Here is a 26,224-nt window from a genome sequence, read left to right on the forward strand (position 1 = left end):
AAAGAAAAAAAGTTCAAAGCAATATCACCCATGCTGTAACATGGGAGAATTCTGATGCAAGAAGCTAAGATAGCACTCAAGAATGGCCTTATTATCATCAACAATAACGATGATCTTATTGAATCCACACAGAATGTAGCCATAGATAATTATGTTTTGTGACTTCCTCATATAGAACACACACACACACACACACACACACACACACACACACAGGAGATAGTAGCTCATGAGAGAGATATGCATATGCAATAAAAACACATATGCAGATACAGAAAGGGGTATACAGAAGGAGAGTAATAGGGAGATGTACACATATAGATACATACAAAAATGCAGAAATACACACCCACATAAAGAGGTAAAGAGAAAAAGAAAGATACTATGATTACACACACTCAAATACAAAAAATAATTACTACTTTAATTTTTTTATTTTACTTTCAACGGTTTGAATCACAGTCTTTGAAAGCAAAAGCATAAAATGAGCATACTTCTTTTCATTTTTATTAAAATATTATTAAATTTGAGTTTTGCAAATTGAGATATAGTTCACTTGACAATACGTAGGATCAATATGTAGAAATCCAATCTCAAATATGTTGTCAGTGACCTTATTTGGAAGTAGTATATTTTCGTGGGTAATATGAATAAGTCCTGATGATTGCATTTAATAAGTCACAAGTTGTATACACAAACAAAAGATAATTTTGAATACAGAGAGGGGCATGTCTACTAAGAGATATAAAGAGAAAATGTACATCTTTGAGGAACATTAAAAGACCTAAAAGAATACTTTTTTTTTTTTCAAAGACCTAACTGGAAAAATATCATCTGAAATTTAGGTTTATAAAATCTAGAACATAGAAACATTTCAGAGTTTATTGGACAAAACATACAATTTCCCTCAAAATCTGAAAAATAGCATGTAGATAAAGGTCATAACAGTATGTTATAACAGCGATATAAACCAAAAACATGACCTTGCAATGTCAATAGCAACTTTACCTCACTTGGCAATAAATGAGATCATCAACTTCAAATTTTTTTTTAACAGAAAGTCATGTAGTTCGATTACATAATGATAAAAACAAAATTTTAAACTCACTTGTATGGTCATTATTTTCTCTTACAGCCAAGAATTATGTAAGTTAACTATTATATTTAAAAAATAAAAATATCAGAATATATTGAAAAATATTCCACTTCAAATTGCATCAAATTAGTAAGAATTAGTACCTGTTGAGAAAACAAAAACAAAAACAAAAAACAAATAAACAAAAAAATCCCCAAGCAACCCTTTTCAGCTTCATTTTACTACAAAAAATGGCATAGTGAAAATAATCCACTCCCACAAACCCTGACTACTGAACCCAGAACAACTTATTTACTAGTATCAACTGGGGAAAACCCAAAAATATATATATGCTGATATTGTGACATTTTTTTAATAAGTTGCCTCATTGACGTGCAAGAAAGGAATGGATTGAGTTTGTCTCCCACTATTCCCATAAACTGTAAATAAATTGATTCAGTGTGTGTGTGTGTGTGTGTGTGTGTGTGTGTGTGTGTGTGTGTATAAATACTTCTTTTCTCCCACTGTGGACTAACTAGCATTTGAAGGGCTCTGATTGCTTAATTTAGTGAACATACGTGGACAGCATTTGGTGATGTCATTTAGATGTAACACTCTGTCATTGCAAGAAACATAGTTCTTATCTCAAAGGAGATAAAAGAGTTTTTTTTTTTCTCGATCCAAACATGAAAGACCATGTCTGCAGAATACAGACTCAACTTTACTCCAAACTAGATGTTTCAAGGTGGTAATGGATTCAGAGATGGTTTTTAATAGTACTACAACAACAAAACTCATTAATCAAGACACCAGCAGTTAGTAAGATGCTTCTGCAGGTAAAAGTGATCACCACCAAACCAAACGACCTCAGTTCACTGTCCATAGTCAACATAAGAGGACATTAGCAAATACCTTCACATGTCCTTCTTCAATACATAAAAAAGAGGATATTAAGATACTTTTCAAATATATTGATGAAATTAAGTAGAGGAAATATTTGGTATAACCATCATGTACTATATGATGACATCCTAACCTTTTGGGTTGTAGAAGTTAAGGATCTATTCATACATTTTGTCCAGTTAGTTAATTTTCTTTTTACAATTTATTATAATTTATTAATATTAAAACCCACTTATTATCTACTTGCTTGTATCTTCCCAGTCCTACCCTCCCTTTCTCTTCCACCCTATATCCTCCCAAGACCTCTGACTGAAGGGGACATCCTCCCCTACCATATGACCACAGCCTATCTGTTCTCATCTATATAGCCTGCTTCTCCTTCCTCTGTGTGCTTCCAGGCCTCCCAACCAAGAAGAAGTGACCAAATTGGGGGCACCAGAATTCATGACATAGGGAGTCCCAACTATCTTCACAAGTATGGAGAATGAGCTGTACATTGGCTAGATCTGAAGAGGAAGTCTAGGTTTATCTACAGCATGTATTGTCCTTGGTTGGTCCAAAAGTTTGTTCAGGCCCCCTGGACCCTGATATGCCAGCATGATGATCTCCTTGTAGGGCTCCTGAAACCTTTGGGTCCTCCCATACTAACATTCTTCTATACCATTCTCATATAGAGTCCAGCAGTGAGACCCAGCATCTGTCCTGATCCCCCACTGAGTGACGACTTTCAGAGAACATCAATGTTGGATAATATTCACTTATAAGTGAGTATATTCCATGTGTGTCTTCCTGGGTCTGGGTTGCCTCACTCAGGATAATCATTTCTAGTTCAACTCATTTGTCTGCAGATTTAAAGATTTCCTTGTTGTAAATAGCTGAATAGTAGCCAATTGTGTAAATGTGCCACAGTTTCTTTATCCATCTAGGTTGTTTCTAGGTTCTTGATATTATGAATAAGGCTGCCATGAACATACTTGAGCAAATGTCCTTTGTGTATGTTGGAGCACTGCGTTAGCTTTTTATTAAACAAAAGTTTTGTCACAGAGACAGCAAGCTGTAATTAGCATCAAAATACATCAGGCCATCCCCCAACAGAGTATCTTTCAGGTGTATGGCAAGAAATGGTAAAGTTGGGTATGGTACTGTTAGTCCCAATTTTCTGAGAAAGTCCAGATTGATTTCCAAAGTGGTTGTACAAGTTTGCATTGCCACCAGACATAGAAGAGTACTCCCATTTCTTCACATCCTCCCTAACATGTGCTGCCACTGGAGTTTTTAATCTTCTTCTTAGCACCTCACTGAACGTTCTCCAAAACTGACCATATAGTACGTCACAAACCAAACCTCAGTATATGCAAGAGGATTGAAATAATATCTTGTATCTTATCAGACCACCATGAACTAAAGCTAGATCTCAACAACAACAGAAATAACAAAAATCCTATACACCTCTTGAAACTGAACAACTCTTTAATCAGTAATAACTGGGAGAGAGAAGAAATAAAGAAATTAGTTACCTCTTAAAATTCAATGAAAATGAAGGTACAATATACTGAAATTCCTGGGACACATTGAAAGCAGTGTGAAGAGGAAAGCTCATAGCACATTCATAACAAAATTGAAAAGCAACTTAACAACACATCTGGAAGCCTTAGAAGAAAAAAAAAGCAGAAACACTGAAGATGAGTAGACAGCTGGAAACAATCAAACTCAAGGCTGAAATCAACAAATTAGGAACAAAGAAAACAATTCAGAGAATCAACAAAACCAAGATCTTGTTCTTTGAGAAAATCAGCAAGATAGACAAACTCTTAGCCAAACTAACCATAAGGAAGAGAGATACTATCCAAACCAACTAAATCAAAATGAAAAGGGAGACATAAAAATGGACAGGGAAGAAATGCAAAGAATCATTAGGTCTTACTTCAAAAGCCTAATAGAAATATGCCACAAAATTTGAAAATATAAATGAAATAAATAATTTTCTTGATAGATTCCACTTATCAAAGGTGAATCAAGATCAGGTAAATGAAATAAATAGTCTGTTTCTCCTACAAAAATAGAAGCAGTCATCAAAAGTATCTTGACAAAAAAAAAAAAAAAAAAAATCACAGGTCCAGTTTGTTTCAGTGCAAAATTCTACCAGACCTTCAAAGAAGAGCTAATACCAATACTCTTCAAGCCACTCCACTACATAGAAAGGGAAGGAACATTACTAAACTCATTCTATTAGGCCACATTCACCTTGATACCTAAATCTCACAAAGACTCAACAAAGAGAATTTCAGACCAATTTTCTTATAAATATTGATGGAAAAATACTCAATAAAATACTTGCAAACAGAATCCAAGAATACATCAACGATATCATTCACCATGACCAAGTAGGCTTTATCCTCGGTATTTTCAATATATGGAAATCCATCAACATTAAATACCATATAAACAAACTGAAAGAAAAAAAACACATGATCATCTCCTTAGAGGCCAAAAAAGCATCTGACAAAATTCATCATCCATTCATGTTTAAAGTATTTGAGAGATCATGAATACAAGGAACATATATAAACATAATAAAGGCTATATAAAGCAAGCTGATAGCTAACATCAAACTAATTAGAGAGAAATACAAATAAATTACACTAAATCAGGGTCTATACAAGGCTGCCCACTCTCTCCATTCTCTTCAATACAGTACTTGAAGTTCCAGCTAGAGAAGTAAGACAACAAAAGAAGATCAAGGAGATCCATCCAGAAAGGAGGAAGTCAAAGTATCACTATTCACAGATAATATGATACTGTACATAATTGATGCACAAAATTCCACCATAGAACACCTACAGTTGATGTGTGAATTTTGATATTATGAGAGTTTAGACATTTAGTTTATGCTCTTCTGGGCTGTCTGAGTTTACACACACACACACACACACACACACACACTCACACACACACACACTCACACACACACACACACACTCACACTTCTGCTTTAACAATACCTCTAACTGGCAACTTTATTAACAACACAAATTTATTGTTTTCATGGTTCTGTAGGACGATTAATCCAATATGGATGTGTCAGTTTTTAGAGAAGTTCTTTGTTCTTTGTTATCCCTTATGGAATATAGAAAAAAGCGTTCATGAGATAGAAAGAACAACTTGGCAGCATTAACTGTACATAGCCTTCATGATTGAATCATCACTTTATAAACATATGTAAACTTCTGCATGAATGTGTTAAGAGTCTCTACATCACTGGCTCCATGAAAAACATGTTGTCACATTCATTACAGTCCAGTAGTCCCAGAATACTAAAACATTTCAACATCAACTTTAAAGTCCTGTATCTTAACCTAAGTAATATCTGAGAGATACTCAAGTACAACTCATTCTGAGGTATGTTTGCCAAGCTGTAATGTATGAATTGAAATAAAATATCTACTTTTAATCTAATCATGACAGAGGCATAGGAGAGACATTTCCTTAGAAACTTAGAAAGTATCACAAAGTACTCTAAGAAAGAAGAAAACTGAATTGGAAATTGATCAACCTCAAGTCCCAACTATGCCTTCTGGTCATATAACCAAAGGACGTCACACCATTCTATAAGGACACTTGCTCAACTATGTTCATAGCAACTTTATTCATAATAGCCAAAAACTGGAAACTGCCTATATTTCCCTCAACTAAAGAATGGATAAATAAAATTTGGTACATTTACACAGTGGAGTACCATAAAGCTATTAAAAACAGTGGCATCATGAAACTTGCAGGCCATTGAATGGGACTAGAAAAGATCATACTGAGTGAAGTAACTCAGACCCAGAAAGACAAAAATTGATTGTACTCACTTATAAGTAAAGTAAATGATAAATGATAAAGTAAATGATAACTATGCTACAAGCCACTGACCCATAAAAGCTGTGTAATAAGGAAGGCTTGATATGGGGACACATGAATCTCATTGAGAACAGAAAATAGAATAGATATCATGAGTGGAAGTTTGGGAAAGACATGGACACAGACTTGGTGGGGGTGGAGATTAAGATGGGAACAGGATGTTGGAGGAGGATAGAGGGAGAGAGTTCTGGAATAGACAACTGCAATGGGAGGGCATCTCTGGGATGATCTAGAAACCAAGGGCAGGGAGAACTCTCAGGTATCCATGAGAGTGTCCCTAGCTAAGACTCAACAATAGAGGATTTGGGCCTCAACTGGCCATCTCCGGTAACCAGGCCAGACTTCCTATGGTGGGATCGGTACACCAAACAGGCCACAAATCTCTTTCTCTTCTGAAAAGGAGAGTTTCTCCTGCTGCAGGATATATGATCTTATTGTGAAGCCCAAGACTAAGAACTATAAAACTTGTTTCTAGTTTTTCATATTTCAGCCTAACACAAAACTTTTAATCAAAGAACTATTGTAAACAGGTGATTATGGTGTGGTTCACCCAGGCCTAACACACACCTTTAATCCAAGAACTTTCTGTACACAGGATTTAATAACAAACCTAAGGTCTAAAGGCAGAGCAAGAAACCAGATGACAGAGATTAAAAAGAGTGGGAGGGACTTTGTATTGAAGGTATTTAAGACAAGGTAGATAAGAAGAAGGAGCTTTTCTAACTTTGGGCTAAAAAGATTTGGGGCTTTTTGTGCATTGAACTGGCAAGCCTTTGGCCTTTGCTGTTTTGACCTTTTCTTCCTGGGCTGTCAGCTGAGCTAGTGAATTTTTTGGGCTTTTTCCTCAGAGACTTGAGCTGAGTAGGAAGGTCAGCTGGGTGTTTTTTCTGCCTCTCTTACCTAGGAAGTTTTCATTCAAGCATCTAGCTCCTTATTTTTTTATTGGTAAAAATAAATGATTGGGATTTACTTTTGTTTAAAAATAACAGTGTTCCGTGGATATCAGTGAATTGAGGGGGAAATGGGTAGAGGAAAGACTGAGAGGAAAGAAGAGAAAGAAAGCTGTTGTGAGATTTAAAGTATATAAATTAATTTGTAAAAAGATAATTTAAAAAACTACTTTTCAAAAACAAAAGAAGAAAACTGAAACAGGTTTCAACATGTTCAATTTCAACAAGGAAACAAAATTGAGCAATAAAGCTACAATGAGAGAATGATGCCTTTTGATTCCATATTGCAAATACTGCAAAATACTGGTATGCAATGTAGGGTTATGTGGACTCAAGTAGGCCTAATCCTATTTCTGTGTGCTCAGAATGTCTCACATCTTGGAGTCTCCTTGCTAAAGGTCTTCTCAGCTATTGTTGCACATTGATATCCATAGTATTAGGCTATTAAGGATTTTTTTGCTTCTTGAGTCCGGTATGGACTGGAAGTCTCAAAAGTACCAGTATGGCACTGGAGGGTTCCTTGACAGTGGTTGGTATTCAGTCTATATCAAAATAATTAGTTCTATATACGTGAGAGAATTTTTGACCAACAAGATAGACATATCTACCAGTGAACGTGAGGGCAAATAGGAACAAGGGAAAGCTTCTTTCTTCCATGTCCTTTTATTTGTGCTGCTCCCAGAAAGTGTGCCTCAGATTTAAGGACTTTTGTTTTTCTTTTTGTTTCGTTTTGTTTTTGCTTTTTTACATCAAATAATATCATCAAGATAAAACTTTACAGGCTATGGACCAACTTTTTGGCAGTTTTATTTGATTCCAGATGCAGTCAAGTTGGAAAGAAAGATTAGACTTCATGGAGCTCTACTCCAAATTTCAATTTTTCTTATTAGCTGAATAACATTAAATATTTAGTCATACCTTGAATCTGTTTGTTTATAACATGAAAGTATAGCTACCAAACTGCGCTGTAGGAGCAAATCAACTGAAAATGATTAATTGTTTTGACATACAAAAAGCACTCAAGACATGTCAAATGACTTATAATCCAGCTCATTAAATACATGATTAATAAACATGTACTGAGTTTTCATTTTTAATGGAAAGTCAAAATCAAGCATATAATTACTATGAAGTTAAGCTCCGTGTATGTTGTCTACATCATCCATATAAATTGCAGCTTCAAATTTTGTTGCTTGGATAGCGCTTAATTATTTACTTTTGTTTCTGTTTTGTTTTGCTTTGATATTTTGAAACAGGCTTTTATATGGTGGCCTTAAACTAACTATGAGGTTCACATTAGCATTAAAGCTCATTACCCTGACAAGCACTATAGTGAGAAATACATATCATCATGGTCATAAATTTAAAATACTATAACTTATGCTATCAATTTCATCATGATGTAAGTATTTGAAGGTATTAATCCATAAATGTTGACAGTGTGAGAACTATTGAAGTCTAGGTCTCACTCTAATCCTCTGCATAAAGTTATGCACCTAAGATGATCCTAGCCTGTCTTTATAAAAATCTATTACCTACCATGAAAAACTGTGAATGTACTATGTTTCATACTTGAAAATTGCCTAAGGTTGATTTTAATTTTTCTCTCACAAATAACTGATAGACATGTTAGAAAATAAGGTTATGTTTATTACTTTGAATCAATAAGCTACAGTGTATAAATTAAACACTATATTGTTGAATACACACACACACGCATACACACAGGTATATAAATATCATTTCAGTTTTTTTTAGACTGTGCCTTTGCTTAATAGGCTTCATTTAAAAAGCAGCATTTGTCTCCATTTTGAGGATGGAAGATGACTCTGCACCTGAATAAACAAATGAAAGGCAACGTCTTTCTGATACTATCAATTCAGTGAAGACTATAAATGTCTTATTCCTAGAGGTAGAAGTGTTACCATCAGGCCCAAGAATTTTTTGGGTAAATCAGATGAATCAAAACACGTAATTCTCTGACCTGTACCTCATTAAGAGTCAAGTACCTAGCATTGCATCCTAGGACACATCTGAGTACTCTGTGGTGTGTGTGTGTGTGTGTGTGTGTGTGTGTGTGTGTGTGTGTGTGTGTGTGTGTGTGTTGTGTGTGTGTGTGTGTGTGTGTGTATGTGTGTGAGAGAGACCAATTAGCACAAAACTCTCAGCTTTTCTTAGAACTTCATCTTGATTAGGCACCCTACTTCTTACCTCTACTCCAGTCTTCCTATCTTCGTACTCAACCTATGTTCACTTGCTATGCATCTGTCGTCCGCTTTCATTGTCTGGACCCAGTCCAGCTCATTTGCTTCTTTACAGCTCCACTCTCATATCTGACACTCATAGTGGCATGAATAAATTTATCATCTTTTACCAGTTGATTGATGTTCCATATCTTATCAATAAAAGTCAAATATAACATTTTATCAACCTACTTCTGAAAGCTCAGAACAACAGTTTTTAACCTGTAGGTCACAACCCATGGGGGTTATGAAGGACTGTTTTATAGATGTCACTTAATACCATGAGAAATCACAGATATTTATATTAAGATTCATAGTAGTAACAAATTTACATTTATGAAGTAGTAAAAATAATCTTATGATTGGGAGTCATCACAATGAGGAGCTATAATAAAGGTTCACATTAGAAAGGCTGAGGCCACTGATGTAGAGTTTTTCTGAGATCTCTTTAACCCTTTCTAGTTATTCTATTACCTACATATATACACTTATGTATACAGAGAATTAATTTTAGTAAATATGGAATAAATAATGTAATTTGTATTTGATTTTTCCTGGGTTACCAAGGAAATCTGAAATATTTCAGAAGTAGCAGACACTGAAAGAGCCTAATTTTTAAAATTTATTATTATTCATGAAATCCTAATATTGTGGAAAGACCCATAAGATTTCATTTATTATTCTAATATAACGTTCAGTAGAGGCACATCTGCACAACTGCAAGGTAGTAAATTCAGGCTATAACAATTATTTTGTATTTTTCACTTAATCACACACAAACATGCATAAATTGTTATATTATAAGTATATTTTGCAAAACAATTTGGATTTGATGTTTAGAAAAAGTTCAATTGAGAAAAGTATCTTTTTTAAACCCCATCTTATTAAGGAGCAGACATACCTTGATGTATATAAAATACACCAAAGTATTTTATATAACAATAACTTTTGGTAAAATTACGTAGATATAAACATACTGTCTTTTCACACATTTTATTTTTTCATATTGTGATGGGAAACAGGAAATGATGGTTGGAATTCCAGGTGAAGATTTCCTAACTCATCTCCTCTGGCTAGAGGGTGTTAGTAGCTCTATTAACATTAACCAACCTACCCCAATTCACATTGTACCTCCTTTGCATACTTTGTTTCTAGGACTACAGGATAGGACCAAGGTTACTCTGAAGTTTGCCAAGGAAACCAATGGTCTGTTGGCCTGTAGTTATATCAGGACTACAAGAAATCACAGTCCTGCTAGGGAAAAGGAATCTAAAGGCAGACAATAGAGTCAGAGCCAGCTCTTTATCCAATGGTTAGGAGACCCACATGACAATCAAGCTATACAACTGTTACACATGTGTAGGAGACCTAGGTCTAGTTGGTGGTTCAGTCTCGGTGAGCCCCCATGGACCTCAGTTAATTTCTTCTGTCTTTGTATGGTGTCCTTGACACCTCTAGCTACTTCTACTCTTCCTGCCACTCTTCCACAAGACTCTTGGAACTGTGCCTATTGTTTAGTTGTGGGTTGGTCTTTGCATTTGTTTCTTTCACCTGCTGGATAAAAAGTATCTCTAGTAATGCCAGGGTTCTATCTGAAAGCATAGCAGAATATCATGGTTGTTATTCAGCAGTAACATGGATTAAAACACTTGCTTTCATTCGTTCAGTTTTAAACAGTGTGAGCTATTTCCTTTGATATTTATATTCCTGCCAGGATTGAATAATACTAATCCACTAAGTAATTTTGAATAATGCTTTTCTTGTGCTGAAAGGGAAAAAGAAGAGGAGCAAAAACATGTGTTCAGGAAAAAACACATATTTTTATACCTTTGACAATGAAAATTGACTTCTCTTCCCAAAGTGGGTAAAAGAGACTTTATTCTGGAGCCAAATAGGAGTTACCATGGCCTAGGAATACAGTTTCAGGTTACCTTTGTAAAAGTAACTTTTATTCCCCTGATATAATTATCATCTCAGAGGCTTACTGCCTCCATCAGCTAACTTAGGCATAGTCCTGAAAGCTTATATCCTCCATACAATCAAGTATAGGCCTAGAATGATTCAGCCTATGTAAGTTTCTGCTGAATAAACTCACCCTTTCTAGCTCTTTTCTGAACTCTTTTTAGGTGTTTCAACTCAGCTATTCTTGCTCAAACTCCTCTCCTAGCTGACTGATTCAAACTGGCTTCTATCACTTCTGACTGAATTGATCTACTTGGTCTCAAAATAACTTATAGCAATCTGTTCTAAACATCTGGCTTCTTCCCATTCTCTGGCTTGTTCTGTCTTCACCTGTGTCTAGCTTGTTCTTCCTTCAGCCAGTCTTTGGAAAACTCTCCTGCTAAAACTCTCTTCTTTCTCTCCTTCTCCCCTCCTCTGCACTGCTCTCTCTTAAGTCACCTCTTCCTCTGTTCTCGAGAGTTGAAGCTATTCTATCTCTGACTCATTCTGTCAAACTTCGTGTGATTTGTTATATATTTAAAAATTAAAGGCAGCAAGATCTAAGGTAATAAAGGTATAAGATGGTACCAGGCAGCAGATATTATGTTGTAAAGGAGTTTATTAAATAAGCATGGGGGGAGAAGGAAAAGGAGGAAAGGGCATCCCAGAGGGAGACAGAGACAGGAAGAAGAAGAAAAAGATGAAGAAGAGGAAGAAAAAGAAGAAGAAGAAGAAGAAGAAGAAGAAGGAGGAGGAGGAGGAGGAGGAGGAGGAGGAGGAGGAGGAGGAGGAGGAGGAGGAGGAGGAGGAGGAGGAGGAGAAGAAGAAGAAGAAGAAGAAGAAGAAGAAGAAGAAGAAGAAGAAAGGTAAGTAAGAGGGAGGGGATAGAGAGAGAAAAGGAGATAGAGAGCTATGTGGATGGTCTATCCTTTTATCTGGACCTGGGCAGGGTCAGGCCCCTGTGGCTGGTAACTGATGACACCACAAGTAGGCAGACTGAAGCAGAATGCTAAGAGTTAGACCCTCAGATGTCACTTTCAAACATGGGTGCTTCCTTCTATAAATTAACTTTACTTTAATTGCTTGGGTTTGAAGGTGTATACTAAGTGTCAGGAAATCTTGACAATACTGAAAAGGCCTACATTCAGTGCAAAGTCTTCCACTTCTCTCCTTGGGGGCAATCTTGGACTCCACACATTCTACCTGATGAATATCAATGTCACTAATATCACTTGGTCCTTAGGGAAACTACAGGTCCAATGCTCTTTCTGCTGATAAAAACCCACATAGCAACTACCAGGGATTCCTGGAATATCTCTCCATTCTAACTAAATATCTTAGCACATTATCCCCTCAGCCAATGACATTAGCCCAGCCTGGATATTCCTACGGACTCCCTGAAGTTCTAACTAAACCTCATTCACCTCAAATAAAATTGATCTGCCTCTCCAGTGCTGATCCTTGAGTAGCATCGCTTCCATTCATACACATAGGGCTTTTGAACTCCCCAACTGTTGTCTATCGTCCAAGTTTCATGAACCTCTATTTGACCAATGATCTCCGCAGGGGGTGTGGGTGAAGAGGGTCACACTAAGGGCATGTTTACATTCTAGCCAGATCACACAGACCTAGAAGATATTCGGATGTGATCAGAGCTGGATTAAAATTCTTCTACAACCTGAAATTCTATGTTGCAATGTGCTATCAGCAATGGGACAAAGAAAATTACAAATTGAAATTTTTCAAATACAATAGTAGAAACATAAGGGTTACAGTAAATTTGGCAAATTTTATAAGGCCTTAGATATTATCTTTTAACATTTCCAAACACCATCATCTGTCCAACACAACGCATGTTGCACTGACTGGTGAATGAATATTCCTAGAAATAGAGAGCATATACCAATAGGTATATATTCCAGGGTGTATGAAGAGAGGAGGGTAACATGGACTTATTAAAATTGCATCTGATAAATCATGCCCCAGAACTTACTATACATACATTATCAAAGAAAGTGTATATAACTTCTTTACCTTACAAAGAGTCAAAATTTCATCAATACAATAGTAATGATCATGTTTCATTTGATATCTAGTATGTTAATTAGGGACCAATAGTAAGAAAGTGTTTGAGCCTCACTAGAGGCTTCAGCTTGGTTTGGTCTCTATTATTGTTGATCTTTACTCAAATGCCATCTTTTTGTTCTCTTGTTTCCTATCTGGACTTACCATCTACCTGTCCACACTTTCTTTGTTAGGATCTGATCCTGACTTTTCACCTCACAGCCAGACTCTTCTTTGCATCCATATCACAACTCTGACTCCACAGAAGCATCCTCTTCCCTGCACTCTTTGATTTGGGTTCATTTACATTTCAGTAAGCTCACCTCTGAAGTATTTTAAACTCTTTTGCCTCCTTTTTTGTCCCATTACAACCACCTCTGCCAACTAGAGACTTTTATAAAGATATATTTACTATTTGATGTATGATGTAAAAGCTAATATTAGTAATTAAGATAGCAGCCATTTGTCTTGGCAAGCTTACTAAAGAAAGCAAGATTATCAAGAACATCATTGCCTTTGAAACTGCTGTACCTTTTGAATTTAATGTCATTCACTGAATGCTGACATTATGAAAAGACACAAGCATCTTTATGTTTTTGCATTGTACATATGGTGAAGTTCTAAATGGTTAATCAGTTTTGTAAAAGTTCCAATGGAGGATGAGGAACTTTTGTTCATAGCATATATGTGTGTATGTGTGTACAAAATAAAAGGGTGCGCAAACAGAAGCATGGTTGCAAAAAGGCTAAAAGTAAACATAGATGCTTGAATATGTCATTTCTATAAACATGGTTTCTTGAAATCAGAGTGTGCTTTCAGCTACATAAGCTACAAGAATAAAAGACACTTTTCTAAGTCATGAGTGAAATTTCTTCATCGACCAAAGAAATGAAAAGAGCACTTTCTATTTACACACAAACCATGACAGAGATTTCCAGATACACCTGCTCCTCTTTGCCTCTTAATGTCTCCAAAAATTGCCTTCAGAGCACAAATAAAGCATAAAGAATTTGAGTTTTTATGTCAAACAAATGCCAGAAGAATTCCAAATTTTAATTCAAAAGTAATCCCAGATGGCTCTCAAGAAGGTAGAGGTTTGCTAAGCCCACAAACTATATGGAAACAAAAGAACAAAGCCAGTTGTACACTAATGGCAACGTTTATGAAGGAAACAATGTTTGGCTTTATGGATTCCAAATCCTGGTATTTGATAAAAATGGAAAGAATTGAAGAAAGCCCAAACAAACAAAACTAGACTTCAAAGCTGCATAGACAATCCACTTTTCTTACTCAGGCAGCCTTGAGCTCAAGAACAGAATCTGAATGTTGTGAATAAAAGTTCCCAGTACACTTCTGTTGGACTTTTATAAAGGCTCATTTGAATTCCCAAGATTTTGGAGATACTCAAATGTATTTACATGATTATGCAGAGATTGGAACTCTGTAGGTTCAGAGCCTTAATACAAATTCTGTTGGTCTATCTTGTTTTTTTTTTTTTTTTTTTTTTTTTTTTTGAATGACCATTGCAATCTTCTGCATGTACCTTAACATTATTGTGATCACTATGTAGTAGATACAGCTTTAATGCCTCTGGCCAGAATATAGTCATGACATACCTTTAATACTTCTGTCTGGAATACAGACACACTTTAGTACACACATTTAATGCGCTAAAATAAAGTGTAATTGAGGTGCACACAAAGTGATGAATCATAGAAAGAAGTGATAAATAAGCCAGAGATAGGATATGAGCAACTCTTATGAGAACAGACCAGAAAAAGAAGCTTAACAGCAGAAAAAAGGCCCTTACCTCTTCTCTCCCTCCTCCTCTCTAGCTTGGTCTCTCTCTCTTTCTTTCCTTCTGGGGTGCCCCCTTCCTTCTCTCCCCATGCTCATATAATAAATCTCTCAATATCGTAAAAAAGAGCAGAATAGAGCGATAGATCAGGGAGAGAGAGAGAGGGAGAGAGAGAGAGAAAGAGAGGGAGGGAGGGAGAGGAAGAGTTTGTGGAGACTAGAGTAGTTTTCAGAAGTACAATACAGTTTGGTACAATGCAGTTCAGTTGAATGCAGTTGAGTTCATTTCAGTTCATGGAGTTCTGCTTTTTCCAAGCATAGCAATTCAGTCAAAAACAGAGAGAAGCCAGCTTGAATCAGTCAGCTTAAAGAGAAGTATTTAGGCAGAGCAGCTGGATTGAATTAGCAAGGCAGAATTCAAAAAACTAGAAATTGTGAGCTTATTCAGCAGAAGGTCTCAGAGACTGAAAATATTTCAGGCCTTGGTTAGCAGACAGAGGCAAGAGCTGAAGCATTCAAGGTCCGGGCTTGAAGAAGTTTAGATTGTATGAGGGCTAGAAGCTTCCAGGTTCAAGCCTAGGGATATTAGAGAGAAAAACACTGGGCTCAGCCCAAGCCATAAAGCTTGGGTTTGACTCTAATCTCCTCCCCAAGCCATAAAGCTTGGGTTTGACTCTAATCTCCTCCCCACATCTGACAAAATAAAACAACATTTACATACTTACATAAAATCCTTTGGAATGTGTTTTAGTTCAGTTTCTATTGTTGTGATAAAATACCATGGTGAAATGTAACTTGCAGAAGAAAGGTATTATTTCAGTTCAAAATTCTCTGGTCAGAGTCCATTATTAAAGAATTTCAGGTCAGTAACATAAGGCAGAAACGGGAACAGAAAACAAATACAGCTTACTGGCTTGTACCTGTTTTTGTTTACTTGGTTGGCAGGTTAGTTGGGTTTTATATGATCAAAGATCATCTTTCTAAGGGTGACACGACACGGTTCCCAGTAGGCTGAGCCTTCCTCTATCAATCATAAATTAAGAAAACATGCCCCCCTGCAGAATTGCCTACAGCAATCTGATAGACTTTTTCAATTTAGGGTCATTTTCATACATGAAAATTAGTGACTACAGGTGAGAGTGGTATGGAAGAATGCAGGGATGGAAGAACACAGAGGGTTCAGAAGCCACATAAGGAGATCATCAAGGCCAGCCAATCTGGACCCAGGTGGGCCTTCACTAACTGTTGTACCAACGAAGGACAATGCATACAGAAAACTTAGAGCTCCTGTTCAGATCTAGCCCATGGACAGCTCAATCTCCATCATTGTGATGAGAGCAGGGCCTGCCTCTGACATGAACTCTGGTGCCCCCAATTTGATCACTTCCCCTTGGTGGGGAGGCCCAGCAGCACAGAGAGGAAAGGAAAACAGCCTATCCAGATGAGACTTTTTAGGCTGTGGATATATGGTGGGGGAGGTGATTCCCTTCTGTCAGAGGTAAAGGGGAGGGGAATAGGGTAAAAGAGGGAGGGAGGGAGGGTGGGAAAAGAAGATACAAATGAGAGGATAGCAATCAGGATGTAATCACATAATTATAATAAAAAATAAATAAATAAAAATTTTTAAATAATAAAAAAAATGAAAACAAAAGTCCCCTATTATACCATTTCAATACTCTTAACTCGAGAGCAATAAGATTTTGAATACAAACTATATTAAGACATAATTTCTTATTTGTAGAGAGAGAAAAACTAAGGAATCAATTTATTCAATCTCAAAATATAATTATGGCACAATTTTCCAGGAACAACTATAGAAAAGCTATATTTTAAATAAAATTTAAAGGAAAATGTCACTCATCCTAAGCAATCTCAAATCAAGCCTAGTAATTTATTAGGTTTAAATTCCTGGCAAAAATCATTTGTGGTGCATAGCTTCATTTTGTATGTTCATAACTCTCACTTCAGCAGATTCTTTCATTTCATTTTGTATGTGCATATAAGCAGTTTTACTTTTTAAATTCTTGTTTGTATACCTTTATTAGATGTGATAATAAATCCACATGGTCAGAAAATTAGGATGTGAACAACTGTAGGGGTTTTAGTTGTTCTGCCTATTCCAAACATTAACTCAAAGGAGAATGAAGTTAATAAAAATACACAATTTTCTTACATTTTAGAATGCTTGATTTCTGTTACCTTTCTTCTTAAATATCTATAATGGACTAAACCAATTGCTTTTTTATTTGATCAGGTTGGGTACATTCTGATTTTCATCATGCAATTAGTATTTATTTGTTTTTATGTATTTTGGTGTCTATTTCTTTCAGTTCAGTCATTTGATATGATAGATAGTGCTTCCTGTCTATGTGAAACACTCTGTTAAGGTAACTCTAATGAACCTGCACTATTGGTAAGCTTTTAGTTTCTCTTTCTTATAAACTTGTTTAATTCAACTCATTATTAAATGTGTTTATATTAGACACTTTTAAATCCTTATATTGGTATTCTTTTTCAGTACACTGCATATATGATAGTTATCAATAGTGATTTCAAATTCAGCTGTTGCTCTGCACTCATGATCTTGCCACAATTCTGTTAGCTATTTGTAGAATGTGACTTGTTGTTCTAGAGAGAAGGAATAGAAAAATTGCAGTTGAAAGTTTGGATATATTATGAAATTTAGAAAGAAGACCAAAAGAGAGCAAGTAGGAAGGATGGAACATAGACAAAAGAACATGAGTGATGAAAAGGATCTAAAACTAACTTTTATAGTTTAAACTCCATCATTTTTCCTTTTATTGTGGTAGATAATGAATGAAAGTGAAAATATAAAGCCCTATGCAAAGATCTATTGCTTCTGAATGGCAATTCTAAATGTAATACAATTTAACCAGATGTATAAAATTTGTGTTTGACCTGGAATAGCCATTGACAATAGGAAAGTAAAAACAAACCCTTGTAGGGTAGAGCTCAAGGCAGGATAAGAGGAGCAATTAAGAGAACAGCGGGTGACTCGAAGGGAGAAAGAAGAAAATGTGGGTAGTGGGCATATAAGTAACTGTTCTATTGCTGCTAAGAAACATGATTAAAGTAACTCTTATAAAGGGAAGCATTTAGTTGGAGTCTTGCTTACAGTTTCAGAGAGTTAATCCCTTTTAATTATGACAAGGAGCAAAGCATCACACAGGAAGGCATTGTGCTGTAGAAGTGTATGAGATCTGTCTTGATCCAAAGGCAGCAGAGAAAGGACAGTGGAGAGAGAGAGAGAGAGAGAGAGAGAGAGAGAGAGAGAGAGAGAGAGAGAGAGAGAGAGAGAGAGAGAGAAAGAGAGACAGAGTCAGAGACAGAGATAGAGACAGAGACAGAGACAGAGACAGACAGGCAGATAGAGACAAAAAAAGGCACACTCCCAGCTACACACTATCTACAGCAAGGACACATCCACTGTAATAAGGCCACACTCCCTAATCCTTCCCAAATATTTCATCAACTGGGGATAAAAAATGCAATTATATGAGCCTATACAGGTCATTCTTATTCAAACCATCAGATTCCATGCCTTGGCTTCCATAGGTTTGTAACCATTATTATAAGCCAAAATGCAATCAGTTCAACTTCAAAAGTCCTTATAGTCTTTCACAGTCTCAACACTAATTAAAAATCCAAAGGCTTTTCTGAGACTCAAGGCAATCTCTTAACTGCAATACACATAAAATAAAAAAACTAAATTATATGCTTCCAACACACAGTGGAACAGGGTTTCCATTACCTTTCCCAAATGGAAGACAGGGAAAATAATGAAAAAAAAAATGCTGAATCAAAGCAAGATTACAAATCAGCAGCCAAACTCCAAATTATATATCTCCATGTCTGATGTCACAGAGTGCTTTAGGTGTCCAACTTATTTCAGCTTTGTTTACTGCAGCACACACTTCCCTCTTAGGCTGTTTTAACTCCAGGTCAGCAACTTCCCTTTCCAGGTATTCCATGACTCTCTGGCATCTCCACAATCTTGGGATCTCCAATGCAATCCACACTTTGTCTTCACAGTTTCATAGAATTTCTTCCCTGGATCTCCATGCAGGGATTTCCTTAACATATGCTTGGCCTTGGTGACTTTTCTTAACTATAGAGGAAGTCTCCACAACACCTTTCTTGTCTTTTCTGGTCAATTTTAATTGGTATTCTGTAAAGATCTTTTTGATAATATTTTCTGGCCCTTGGAGCCTGAACTCTTCTTTTTCTTCTATTCCTATTATTCTTGAGTTTTTTTCTTTTCATGATGTCCTTGAATTTTTTGGATGTCTTCTGTCAGGAATTTTCTTCAATCTAATATTTTCTTTGACAGATATATCCATTTCTTAAATTGTATCTTCTATACTTGATATTCTATACTCTGTCTCATATTCTGTAGGAGAAGCTTATCTCTATCGCTTCTGTTCCCTTCAACTCTTGGGACTTTCTTGGTTTATGTTTTCTTTTTTGATTCTGTTTCCATTTTTATGTCTTGAATTGTTTCATTCATTTCCTTCACCTGTTTGATAGGTCCACATGTGAGACCAATCTAGTGGCAGGCGCATGGGCTTCCTCTGACTCTGTTGCCTCCATTTAGATCATTTTCCTCTAACTGGACATCCTTGTCTTGCCTCAATAAAAGAAGATGCACCCAATCCTACTTGATATGCCAATAGAGGTTGATACACATGGATATTCTCCCCTTCTCTGAGAAGAAATGGAGGGGGAACATAAAAAGGAGAGGAGTAAAGATGAGAGGGAGGGACTTGGAGGAAAATAATGAGGGGAAGTTCTAATTGGAAAATAAAGTCAATAAATAAATGAATTAATAAAGAAAGGAAAGAAAATTAAGGTATCTAGTGAGCATTAGCCGTGAAAAGGCTATAGGACCAGCAGTGGGAGAGAGGTGAACCAAATGGAGAGGTGCATTCATTAGTTGAGAGATGACATAAAATGTATAACATCAATGTCTGGGAAAGTGAATGAGCCTACTGTAGCAAATCCGTTCTGCGGTAAACACTTAAGAACACAACAGGGGGTACTGGAAAGGTGGCTCAGGGGTTAAGAGCACCTTCTTCTCTACCAAAGGTCCTGAGTTCAATTACCAGAAACCACATAGTGGCTTACAACCACCTTTAATGAGATCTGGTGCCCTCTGTGGTGGGTAAGGACATGTGGTCAGAATACTGTATAAATAATAAAATAAATCTTAAAAAAAAATCACAAAGGGGCTTTTAAGGTTCTGAGACTTTGCTTATCAGTGATATAGCTATAGTTCCAATCATAATCATCATCATTGTTAAGGTGTTTTCATTGTTCTCAAATAGATTATATCACTAAGTGCTTATACTTATTGTGACTTTATAGTATACTAAAAACTTCATTAATTTATTTACATGAATTATCTTATACCACAGTCCACTGAACTATTTCAAGTATGGAAATGAGAATTTAAAGAGTTAATTTTAAAAAACACTTAAGAAGCATTATCATTTCTATTCTATGATCCCAGGAAAGGAGAATCTTTTCTAATTTGTCTTGTTTTTTTTTTTTCTGTTTATAAATTATTAATTTTTGGGGGGTTTCTATTTCTCTAATAACACACCATGACTAAAAGGATAGGAAAGGGCTTATTTCACCATACAGCTTGTAGTCCATCATCCAGAAAAGTTAGAGCAGAAACTCAATGCAGAGACCATGGAAGAATGCTGCTTACAGGTTTGTTCTTAATGGTACGTTCACTTTGATTTCTTATATACCTCAGTACCACCTACCTATGGGAAGCATAATTTACACTAGGTCTCTCACATCAAGCATTAATTGACAGAATGCCTCTATATGCCATTAACTACAGGCTTGGACCCTCCACATCTATCACAATTTCAGAAAATGTCTCACAGACTCATCTAGAGACCAATCTTCTGGAAGCATTTTTTAAGGTTATTTTTTTAAATTAATTTATTCTTCTTACATCTCAATGGTTATCCCATCCCTTGTATCCTCCCATTCTTCCCTCCCTCCCATTTCCCCTTATTCTACTCCCCTATGACTGTGCCTGAGGGGGACTTCCTTCCCCTTTATATTCTCATAGGGTATCCAGTCTCTTCTTCTTTTTTTTTTTTAATAATTTATTCTTGTTACATTTCAATGTTTATCCCATCGCTTGTATCCTCCCATTCTTCCCTCCCCTCCCCATTTTCCCATTATTCCCCTCCCCTATGACTGTTCCTGAGGTGGATTACCTCCCCCTGCATATGCTCATAGGGTATCAAGTCTCTTCTTGGCAACCTGCTGTCCTTCCTCTGAGTGCCACCATGTCTCCCCCTCCAGGGTACATGGTCAAATGTGAGGCACCAGAGTACGTGAGAAAGTCATATTCCACTCTCCACTCAACTGTGGAGAATGTTCTGATCGTTGGCTACATCTGGGTAGGGGCTTAAAGTTTAACTTAGGGCAAAAAAAGCTCGTCCAATTCAGAAACCCTAAAGTTTACGATAAATGTTGACCATTGAAAAAATATGAATTTTCTTTGAAGCTATTGCACATTTTGTTCTAGATAAATTCAGTAGTTTGAGTGACAATTTCTTTTTCACTATGCATGTAAAATATATCTTGCCAGAATTGTCATAATAACGAGCACAGATGTTAAAATGTCAAGCTCACAAGGGTTTCTGGAAGAAAACATATATTAATGGAGAATACATCAGTGGTCATGGTCATGAATCAAATGAATACATAATGAATACAGAAATAATATTTCAAACACTCTTCCTTAGATGTCAGAATATAAAATTTGATTTTCATTTAAATATCAAATATGATCAAAGCAGATCTATTTTCTAGAGATAATAACGAGCTCAATTTGAACTGAACAAAAATGCCCAGATTCATCTTTGTCATTCCACTTGTGTTTTCCTAACGGAACAGAGGAGACTAAGTAATGTTTGAAGAAGAGAACAATTATTTTCCCACAGTTATAGGAACTGAGAGTTCCAATATTAAGATGATAATAGGTTAACCCTTATAGTGAGTATTGTCTTTTTTTCCAAAGAATATAGAGAGCAAATGCTACATGAACCTTTTTTTGTAAGGTCCTGAATCATTAAATTCTAGAGGGTCTTTTCAAATCACAGCACTCTACCAGTGGCCTCACAATATTCATCTCACTCTCACAGTAAAATACATTATTCTAACCTCACTAAAAACTACAAAAATCTCAACTCTTTCTAACGTATGCACCAAAACAGAAGTACAGTCCATTTTAACCATGTCAAAGATAAGATTCAAAGTATAATTTATCATTTAGCTGAGAGCCTAAGAAATCAAATAGATTATGTGCTTCTAAATTGAAATGGCAAGACAATCACAGGAGAGATATTTGTTCCCAAAATCAGGAAGAAAAGAGAAAGTGTTGAAGTTCCTAGTAAGTCTAGAACCTAAGGGGATGATTTGTGTTAAACCAGGAAAGCTTGAAGATAATCTACCCCTTCCATTCCCTAACATGAAACACTCTTGGATGGGTAGTAAATTCTCAGGAGCTCCTATAAGACTCTACCTCTACTGATTTACTGAACATAAAACATACTACTGTTCTCATAGTTTGTAAGAAGTTGTTTGATGTTTTGCCAGGTTACTAGCATGGATAACTGATGAGTCCTTATGTCTGAAACCTTGGAAGTTGGCTTCTCCCATGATTCCAATCAACATTCCTTAGGTAAAGCTTTTTGTGATAACTCTTTCCTGCGACATTTTTGAGACATCCTTGGAAATCGACGTATAAAAATCACATTTCTTTAACCATTCTTCTACTGATGGACACTTAGGCTGTTTCCATGTTCTGGCTATTATGAATAAGGCTGCTATGAACATGGTTGAAGAAATTTTCTTGTTGTGTGCTGGAGCATCTTCTGGGTATATTCCAAGGAGTGGAAAAGATGGGTCTTGAGGAAGCCCTATTCCCATTTTTCTGAGATAGCACCAGATAGATTTCCAAAGTGGCTGTACTAGTTTGCATTCCCACCAGCAATGAAGGAGTGTTCCTCTCTCTCCACATCCTCTCCAGCTTGTGTTGTCACTTGAGTTTTTGATCTTAGCCATTCTAATGGGTGCAAGATGGAATCTCACAGTTGCTTTGATTTGCATTTCCCTGATGACTAAGGAGGTTGAGCATTTCTTTAAGTGTTTCTCAGCCACTTGATATTCCTCTGTTGAGAATTCTGTTAAGTTCCAAGCCCCATTTCTCAATTGGGTTATTTGGTTTGGTGGTGTTTAATTTCTTGAGTTCTTTATATATTTTGGATATTAGAACTTTGTCAGATGTAGGGTTGGTGAAGATCTTTTCCCAGAGGGGGAGACCTGGTGGCAATCAGAGGAAGGACAGCAGGTTATCAAGAAGAGACTTGATACCCTATGAGCATATACAGGGGGAGGTAATCCCCCTCAGGAACAGTCATAGGGGAGGGGAATAAGGGAAAAATGGGAGGGAGGGAAGAATGGGAGGATACAAGGGATGGGATAAACATTGAGATGTAACAAGAATAAATTAATAAAAATAAAAAATAAAAAAATCACATTTCTACTGATTTTGAAATATATGAGAATGAATAATCAAGGATTTTCATTTGCAAAACTCAGAGTGATAGACTGGGTCATGGTGGATTCTGCTTAAGCCATTATGGGACATCCATAATATACTGGTCAGAGGAGAACAGAGATATGGTGCACCTCCTGACAGCCAGGAATATGCATTTTTACATACAAAACTCCAAACTAGAATGAAGAGGATAGTCTTCTTTTCCACATGAAGAAAACAGTATCCATTATTTGTAAAGACCACTGTCTGGTTCCAAGTAATGATGTACCAACTATATTTTATTTTACTTTTTTTTATGTTTACAGTAAACATTTTCCATTGCTTGTGAGAACTGCTGCTTCTGATTGAAGAAGTAATTCCTATACTCAATTCAAATTTTTTTAATTTTCTCATTCGGTTTAATGGAAATTTTGTGTGTGCTACAAATTTTGTTCAACATAAAAAATTATAGCAATATAATACAACACATAATAGAGATAAATACAGAAATGACTTGATGATCTCAGTAAACACACAAAAAGACATGAAATACAGCAACACATCTTCAAAAATGCCCCCCAAAAACTAATATTATAATTACTATATTTTAACATAGTGAAAGCTATCAGCAACAAATATAGATATGGAAAATCTGAAAAAATTTTCAAAAAATTTAGGAATAGGTTCTTACAAGATTGCTCAGTGGGTAAAAGTACTTGGCCTTAAGACTGTCAATGTGAGTTCAATTTCCCCAAGCCCTCATGGTATAAGGATAGAACTAACTTCTGCAAGATGTCTCCTGACCTTTAACCAGGCACTGTGGTACATACACACACACACACACACACACATACACACACACACACACACACAGAGAGAGAGAGAGAGAGAGAGAGAGAGAGACAGAGAGACAGAGAGACAGAGAGACAGAGAGAGAGACAGAGACAGAGACAGAGAGAGACAGAGAGTGACAGAGACAGAGACAGACAGAGACAGACAAAGAATAAATAAATCTAATTCAAATTGAACATGAACCAAGGATGTCCACTCTCATTACACTTGTTCAATACAATACTGAAACTCTTAAGGATATCACTAAGACAAAAGAAAGAAAACAAAAGGCGTGATATAGGAAACAAGTAAACATCTTTTCAAATGGCATGATCCTACATGAAAAGACTTTAAAGACTGTCAGAAAACTTTTAAGTTTGATAAACACATTCAGAAAAGTAGGAGGATAGGAAAACAACATAAATAATCTGTAGCCTTTCCACATACCAATAATGAACTTGTCAAGAAAGAAAGCTGAAAAACAATCAGTTCCCAATTGTTTCAAAAAAAATCATCAGGAATAAACCAACTCAGGAGGTAAGAGATCACTCCAAAGAGAAAAATTTGAAGATTATTTTCTGTTTTAATTATCTTTCTTTTTTACATATAAATTTATATAACACATATATACAATAAACTACATATGGCAAGAAGAACAACAAAACAATCAGGAATTATATAAATGTTACATTCATAGTGTTTCGGCTATTTGTATTTGACAATCTTGAAGAAAACATATTTACTATCTTGGTGAATCAAAAATTGTGAATGTAAATCAATATCTATCAAATCTCATCTTTATCAACATAAAACATCTATCTAGTCCTAAAAACATCCTAACTCCTAAAAAACTAAGCTTAATTATAAATCTAAACTATCTGGTCTTCAACCCCATCAGAGACTTGAAAAAAAAAAATAAAATTATCTGAGAAAACAGGAATTGGAGGTTAGTACCTTCCAATCTGCCACAGGCAGAATTCTGCCTAAAAATGGGCAAGCTTGGATACAGGCAGAGTCGACAGCCAAACTGTCAAGAAAGGTTAAGCAAGTCCTTGCTAGTTCCTGCCTTCATTGAAAATTTTTTCAAATTGAAGAAATAAATAAATTGAAGGAAACACTAGAAGATGAAAGATATTCCACACTCAAAGACTTGGAGAATTAAGACTGTTAAAATGACCAAATTATCAAGTTATGTACATACTTAATAAAATTCCTATCAAAATCCTAATTGCAATCTTAATATATAGAACACAAATTATGAAATTCATATGGAAGCACAAATAACCCCAAACAGCCCAAACAACTGAGTATTACTGAAGACATCACAATAACTTATATGAATTGTACTAAAGACCCATAGTAATAAAAGAATCACTGACCTGACACAATAAGAGATCTATATTTTCTAGCATGAGTTACATATTTTCTCTTTCATCGGGTAAATTCATTAAACCTAAACCACTTTATATATTCATGTATACATATTTTAGCAGTCTTTTACAGTATACAGTATTATGCTTTCCTATAACCTTTTCAAAATACCTTTAAACTATACTCCAACCTGTGTTCCCACCACTACCTTCTATTTACCCTTTCTACTGTTCCCCTTTAATATTTTATACCTTGGTGCTCTATCTCTATTCCCTTGAATCCTTCTCTCCTCATGTTCACTTTCTAAGTTTCTTACTTCTGTTAGGTATTTAAAATAAGATTCACATATCTAAGGATTCAAAGGTAGCATCAACAAATAAGAAAAAAATTTTTTTCTTTGTCAGAATTATCTCACTCAGAATGATTATTTCTAGTCCCATTCATTTACCTATGAACAAATAAAAAGTACAATGATCATACATGCTAGAAAATAGATTTTTATGTAGACAATTTACATGTTTTCTCTCATATATTATTGAATATACTTTTAAATTAT

Source organism: Acomys russatus, chromosome X (assembly GCF_903995435.1).
Source record: "Acomys russatus chromosome X, mAcoRus1.1, whole genome shotgun sequence".
Classification (NCBI taxonomy): domain Eukaryota; kingdom Metazoa; phylum Chordata; class Mammalia; order Rodentia; family Muridae; genus Acomys; species Acomys russatus.